The sequence below is a fragment of the Gymnoscopelus microlampas genome (genome assembly GCF_963454915.1).
Source record: "Gymnoscopelus microlampas genome assembly, chromosome: 10".
In the NCBI taxonomy this organism is placed as follows: domain Eukaryota; kingdom Metazoa; phylum Chordata; class Actinopteri; order Myctophiformes; family Myctophidae; genus Gymnoscopelus; species Gymnoscopelus microlampas.
The window spans coordinates 54,449,919-54,457,395 of record NC_139947.1 but is presented as its reverse complement, the minus strand read 5'-3'; positions in this window follow the sequence as shown (position 1 = coordinate 54,457,395).

Here is a 7,477-nt window from a genome sequence, read left to right as displayed (position 1 = left end):
TTTTAAACACAAATATATCATTGAACAACATAATTTGGTAATTCTATACCTTCAAAGACAGAATTTAATCCAGTATGGATTAAACGTGTCTCATTATGAAAGCATTCTGTGAAAAAGGAAAGCTCACAAGCCGGTAGATGTGCCTTTTTTAAACATACAGACTTGGTGTAGAGGGGAAAGGTTAAACCCACCCACAAAACAAAAACTCACTGTACATTACACCATTGAGTTTTTCTGGGTGAGTTTTCCTACCCCCGGCCGGGGTGAGTGTTCCTACCCCCGGGGTGAGTGTTCCGAGGTGAGTTTTCTCAGGTCCTGAGGTGAGTTTACCCACCCCCCGGGGTGACTGTTCCTACCCCCGAGGTGAGTATTCCTTTTTCAGTTGAGGTGAGTTTGTCTTGAGGTGAGTCTTCTTGTATTCTTTAAAATGCTATAACGAAATAAAAACTTGGGTTACAGCCAGATTTTATATCCATAAGTATATGACCTCAAGGCCAAATTCAGGTTCAACAGAAATCTCTCCCTCACCCATATTTGATTCATAAGCGAATATTTTAAAATTCATATTTTTATGTCAAATCAGATTAACTGTAATTACTACTGGTGTTTTAATGAAACTGCATGAGTATTAATGAGTGATTTAATGTTAATATTGTGATGATTTCAGCCAACCTTGCTAAGCTGTCCAGCGTGGAAATGAAGGTGAACAGACACAATGCAGGTATTATAACTTCACATTTAGCAAACATTGTATGTACTATAATACAAGGTTTCTCAAAGTAGGTGCTGTGACACCCTAGGGTGCTGTAACACAAGGCCAGGGGTACCGCAGAATACTTTGATAATATTTGAACTGATTAAAATCACTTCAGTTTAACCACTTTAACCATAACCCTCTATACTTGATTTGCTTGGTGCGCTCTTCATCCATCTACACCAAAAATAACAGATCTACAAGCTCAAAACACGTCACAAAGTGACTTGATGTGAGCATGTAGATCTGCTATTGTTGGTGAACGTCAGCACAAGAGTAGAGATGCTGGGGTTCAAGTGGATATTTTCAATCTGTCCTAATGTAAACTGACATTCTCTCAAGTTGTCCTTGTGACATACTGTATCTTAGGAGGAAAGAATGAAATGTCCCGTAATGTGACATGAATGTCTTATGACATGAATATGAAATATGTAAATGTTGAATTAAGCAACATAAAAAATGTCTGGAGTGAAACAGAAAAGCCAAAGTAGACTTTAAAATGACCCAGAAGTGTTTTAACACTTGCTTGACTGAGGTTTTTTTGCCTACTTACACAAAATGGCTGGGTCAAAATGACCCTTCAGTGTGAAAAATATTTAAAGCCTAAAATCTCTCATAATCTGGGCTCAAACTTAAACAAAATAGTTTAATATTTGATGTATTACCTTGTGTTTTCCTTGCTTACTGTAAATTGCTCTGACTGAAGAGCATCTGCTAAAAGCCTAAATTGTAAATTGTATTTATGTATTTAAAATGCTATAAAAAAAATAAGTATACTGTATGACCTCTAGGATAAATTCAGGTTCAACAGAAATCTCTCCCTCACCAATATTTGATTCATATAATTCAAAAGTTTTAAAATTCATACTTTTATGTCAAATTACATTAACTGTAAACACTGCTGGTGTTTTAATCAACCTGCATGAGTATTAATGAGTGATTTAATGTTAATATTGTGATGATTTCAGCCAACCTTGCTAAGCTGTCCAGCGTGGAAATGAAGGTGAACAGACACAATGCAGGTATTATAACTTCACATTTAGCAAACATTTAATGTACTATAATGCAGGGTTTCTCAAAGTGGGTGCTGTGACACCCTAGGGTGTCACAAGGCCAGGGGTGCAGCAGAATACTTTGATAATATTTGGAAATTATCAAAATAACTTCAGTTTAACCACTTTAACCATAACCCTCTATACTTGATTTGCTGGTGCGCTCTTTCTCCATCTACACCAAATCTCTTCAACAAAAATAGCAGATCTACAAGTTCCTAACACATCAAAAATCATGCGATGTGAGCTTAGAGATCGTCTATGTTTGGTGAATGTTACCACGAGATTAGAGATGCTGGGATGTGTGGCTGTTGATTCTGATTGTCTCTAAGCAACCCCAGTATTGTTCTTGCACACAATGTCACAAACATGACATCCAGACTTGTGAGGTGCACCGTTAACCAATACGCACCAAACATGGAACAAACATTGTTCAGGGGTCTGCCATGAAAATAGTCACACAAAAAAAAAACATTGAAAACAATATGGGAACTAAATCACCAATAGAACTGGATTTGAAGGCCTGACAATGTAATCATATAGAAACACAAAACGTTACTGCACTACTCCCACAGTTTTTGTGGCACACATATGCATTCTTGTCTAATACTGTGCATTAAGCCATTCTCTTTGTGTGACTTTGTCACACCTATGTGTGATCGGTCACTTTTGTGACTGTTTGTGTGTGTGTGTGTGTGTGTGTGTGTGTGTGTGTGTGTGTGTGTGTGTGTGTGTGTGTGTGTGTGTGTGTGTGTGTGTGTGTGTGTGTGTGTGTGTGTGTGTCTGTGTGAGAAAATGCATGGCCCACTCATGCATTAAAAGGACAATGGCCGGGTTTCCCAAAGAGCTCGTGCGTAGAGCATAGTCGCAGGTCCGACGACGGGTCTAACGTGTGACGTCACATGCTTCGCAGTACCATAGCAGGCACGTAGATTTCAGGTCATGCGTGGCCGTACGCAGCTTGCGCAAGCGTCTCCTACACAGCTGGGACTCGGCCAAACCTACGCTCTACCCTCATTAGTAGCAGGTGGTTGTGCCCCTGCGTGCCATCTAAACTGGCTGCGTGTGTGGTAAAAGTACATTCGTGAGACAGAATGCGCGCAGCATACTCCCCGCCCACAGTAGGAGGGGAGTACTGTCCTACGAAGCATCTTGTAACGAGCGCCCTGGGCCGCCTGTAACACCCATCGTTCTATGAAATCTATGAAAAGACCGACACACACACACACACACACACACACACACACACACACACACACACACACACACACACACACACACACACACACACACACACACACACACACACACACATATATATATATATATATATTACGGCCGGGCCGGGCCGGTGCGTAAAAGGGCGAGCGGCTGCAGTGCTTCGTCCTCTATGCATGAACCCGAAGTTTACAAATCGTACTCTCACAGATGATCCGATCATCTAATAAAAATATTAAGCACATGCCAAGTTAACTAAAGGTATATAAATGATGCTGAGCTAAATATGTTTCCTTAATTTCGAAGTTTTATAGTTAAACGTTATGATGAAAGTGCAGTTCCTCTCACAAAGTGACAGCTGTTGCGCTCGGCGAGCGCAACAGCTCGCCATGTTTATGAATGGTTAAAACATCTTTTGAAAATAGCAGATCTACAAGCTTGTGACACGTTGTGAGCTTGTAGATCTGCTATTTTCAAAAGATGTTTTAACCATTCATAAACATGGCGAGCTGTTGCGCTCGCCGAGCGCAACAGCTGTCACTTTGTGAAAGGAACTGCACTTTCATCATAACGTTTAACTATAAAACTTCAACATTAAGGAAACATATTTAGCTCAGCATCATTTATATACCTTTAGTTAACTTGGCATGTGCTTAATATTTTTATTAGATGATCGGATTATCCGTGAGAGTACGATTTGTAAACTTCGGGTTCATGCATAGAGGACGAAGCACTGCAGCCGCTCGCCCTACCCAAAATAACAGATCTGCAAGCTATCAACACGGCATGTCGCAGTGTGTTTGTTGTATATATGTCTGTTTTTTTGGGGAGGCGTCGCCCGTTACGCGTTAAGCTGTCAATCATGCAGGGGGACGCCCCCTCTATCCTCTGAATTTTTTTGAACGGCGAACAATGGCCGCAGTGTTTATTTAAGATCATTGAAATGTCACCTTAAAAAATGCATTTTAATACATTACAGAATGTACCTATAAAAATGTAAGTGTCCAATTCATATAAAGGTAAGTTAGATAAAGGTGCGACTTTATCTTAGTATTTTTGCAAAATCCTGTATATATAGATATATGTATGCAAAGGGTGTTTAAACTATAGTAGGATAGCACTACGTAGTTGACGTAGGCTTTACGTAGGCTACGTCCAGGATCTCTTCACGTGCATACTGTCTCACAAATGTAGTTTTAGCACAGACGAAACGGAACCTACGAAGATGGTGTCTACTGAAGCCAATTTAGATGAGACGTTGGGCACACACAGCTGCTACTAACGAAGATAGTGCGCAGCGGGGTTGCTACTGCGCAGATGCGTGGAGGCACCTACGCAGCTTCTAGGCTACGCAGGAGCTCAAATTCGTTTGGGAAACGCGGCCAATATCAGTCACCAGAAGCAGGGACGTGTTTTCAATGATTTTAACATGGTTAAAATGGAGTTTTAAATTCAATAGGTTCATATAGGATAATATATAATCTGGGCTCAAATTTAAGCAAAATAGATAAACGTTTGATGTATTACCTCGTGTTTTCCTTGCACTGAAAGTCGCTCTGCATTTACAACGTCTGCTAAATGCCTACATTGTAAATTGTAAATATGTATTTAAAATGCTATGACGAAATACAAACTTTGTTTAGAGACAGATTTGATTAAAATAGGTATATGACCTCTAGGCTAAATTCAGGTTGAACAGAAATCTCTCCCTCACCCATATTTGATTCATGGAATTCAAAAGCAAATGTTTTAAAATTAGTATGTTTTATGTCAAATCATATGAACTATAAACACTACTGTGTCTTAATATAAATGCATTAGTATTATATTTAATGTTAAAACATATTTTTATGATTCCAGCCAACCATGCTCGGCTGTCCAGAGTAGAAACGAGGATGGAGGAACTGAACAAAAACAATACAGGTATTATAACTTCACATTTAGCAAACAGTTTATGTTCTATAATGAATATGTGTGTATGTGTGTGTGTAAAAAAAAGTGCTGCAGCACACTATGCACGTGTGCGTAACACACACACACACACACACACACACACACACACACACACACACACACACACACACACACAGATCATGTTAACTACTACTGCTAACTACTTAAGCTCTGTTTTTTAAGGAAATAATTCAAAGAAGTATGGGGAACTAAATCAAAATTGTAGAACTGTATCTGAATCGGCCTTAAAATGTAGTTAACCCAAAACTTTACTGCACTACTACTAGCAAATATTTCATGCTCTATAATGAATACAATGTGTGTGTGTGTGTGTGCTTGCGTGCGTGTATCTGTGAGTGTTTGTGTGTAAAAAAGAAGACTTGCGCGCGCACGCACACACACACACACACACACACACACACACACACACACACACACACACACCACCTGATTCGGATGCTATCAATGCATTGAATGGGACATTATCACCTTTTATTAGACCATTGAATGGGCGAAGTAGGCGACCTACTTACCTACCCGCGATTTATCAGACCATTCATTGGGTGTTATCAAGACATACTGACCTACCAACGGAGATGACTTAAATAGTTCAGTTTCGGTTTTGGTTTTGGTTGTTTTGGTTTCGGACCATGACGGAGGCGCGCAGTCTCAGGCGAGCGTCCCTACTCAGCGCCGTTGGAGTTATGTACCAATAGGCACAGAACCGTAAATATTGTTGTGGGGACTGCTCCGCCTCCAAAGTAGGTCAGTAGCTCCTGATTACGCCCAATGAATGGTCTGACAAATCGCGGGTAGGTCCGTGTATCGCCTACTCGTCACCTACTCGCCCATTCAATGGTCTGATAAAACGTGATAATCTCCCATTCAATGCATTGACAGCATTCGAAGCCGGTGCACACACACACACACACACACACACACACACACACACACACAGTTTTACTTGATATGCTTGGTGCGCTCTTTTTCCATCTACACCAAATCTCTTCAACAAGAATAACAGAACTACAACTCATAACATGTCACAAAGTGACTTGATGTGAGCGTGTAGATCTGCTATTTTTGGTGAACGTCACCACAAGAGTAGAGATGCTGGGGTTCAAGTGGATATTTTCAAATCTATTGTAATCTAATGTAAACTGACATTCTCTCAAGTTGTCCTTGTGACATACTGTATCCTTAGGCGGGTAATGAAGGCTTGGGTAGGCTAAGCCTTCCCAAATGTTATGCTGGGGATTGTGCAAATCAAATATAATATATGTGTGCAGCATTATATAGACCAATTATTGGTCAATTGGTCCATATAGCCTTCCCAATTGTCAGGCTCACCCGCCGCCTATGACTGTATCTTAGGGGAAATAATTATATTTTTGTGCCATTGTGCCATAAAGTAACAATGTCATTCATGTCTTATGACATGAATATGAAATATGTAAATATTGAATCAAGCAACATAAAACATGTGTGGGATGAAACATAAAGCCAGAGTAGACTTTAAAATGACCCCAGAGGTATTTTAACACTTGCTTGACTGAGCTTTCTTGCCTATATACTGGCTGGGTCAAAATGACCCTTCAGTGCGCAAAAGAATGAATGTCTAAAATATCTCATAATCTGGGCTCAAACTTAAACAAAATAGTTTAACATTTGATGTATTACCTCGTGTTTTCCTTGCTTACTGTAAGTTGCTCTGAATTAAGAGCATCTGCTAAAAGCCTAAATTGTAAATTGTATTTAAGTATTTAACATGCTATAAAAAAAATAAAAACTTTGTTTACAGACAGATTTTATTAAAATAAGTATATGACCTCTAGGATAAATTCAGGTTCAACAGAAATCTCTACCTCATCAATATTTGATTCATAGAATTCAAAAGTTTTAGAATTCATACTTTTATGTCAAATTACATTAACTGTAATTACTACTGGTGTTTTAATCAACCTGTATGAGTATTAATGAGTGATTTAATGTTAATATTGTGATGATTTCAGCCAACCTTGCTCAGCTGTCCAGCGTGGAAATGAAGGTGAACAGACACAATGCAGGTATTATAACTTCACATTTAGCAAACATTTAATGTACTATAATGCAGGGTTTCTCAAAGTGGGTGCGGCCAGGGGTGCAGCAGAATACTTTGATAATATTTGGAAATGATAAAAATCACTTCAGTTTAACCAGTTTAACCATAACCCTCTATACTTGATGCGCTCTTTTTCAATCTACACCAAAGCTCTTCAAAAAAAATAGCAGATCTACAAGTTCCTAACATGTCAAAAGTCACGCGATGTGAGCTTATAGATCGGCGATCTATTGGTGAATGTTACCACAAGATTAGAGATGCTGAGGTTTAAGTGAATATTTTCAGTCTGTCCTAATGGAAACTGACATTCTCTGAAGTTGTCCTTGTGACATACTGTATCTTAGGAGGAAATGATGACATTTTTACGTCTCATAATGTGACATAAATTTAAGTTACCAT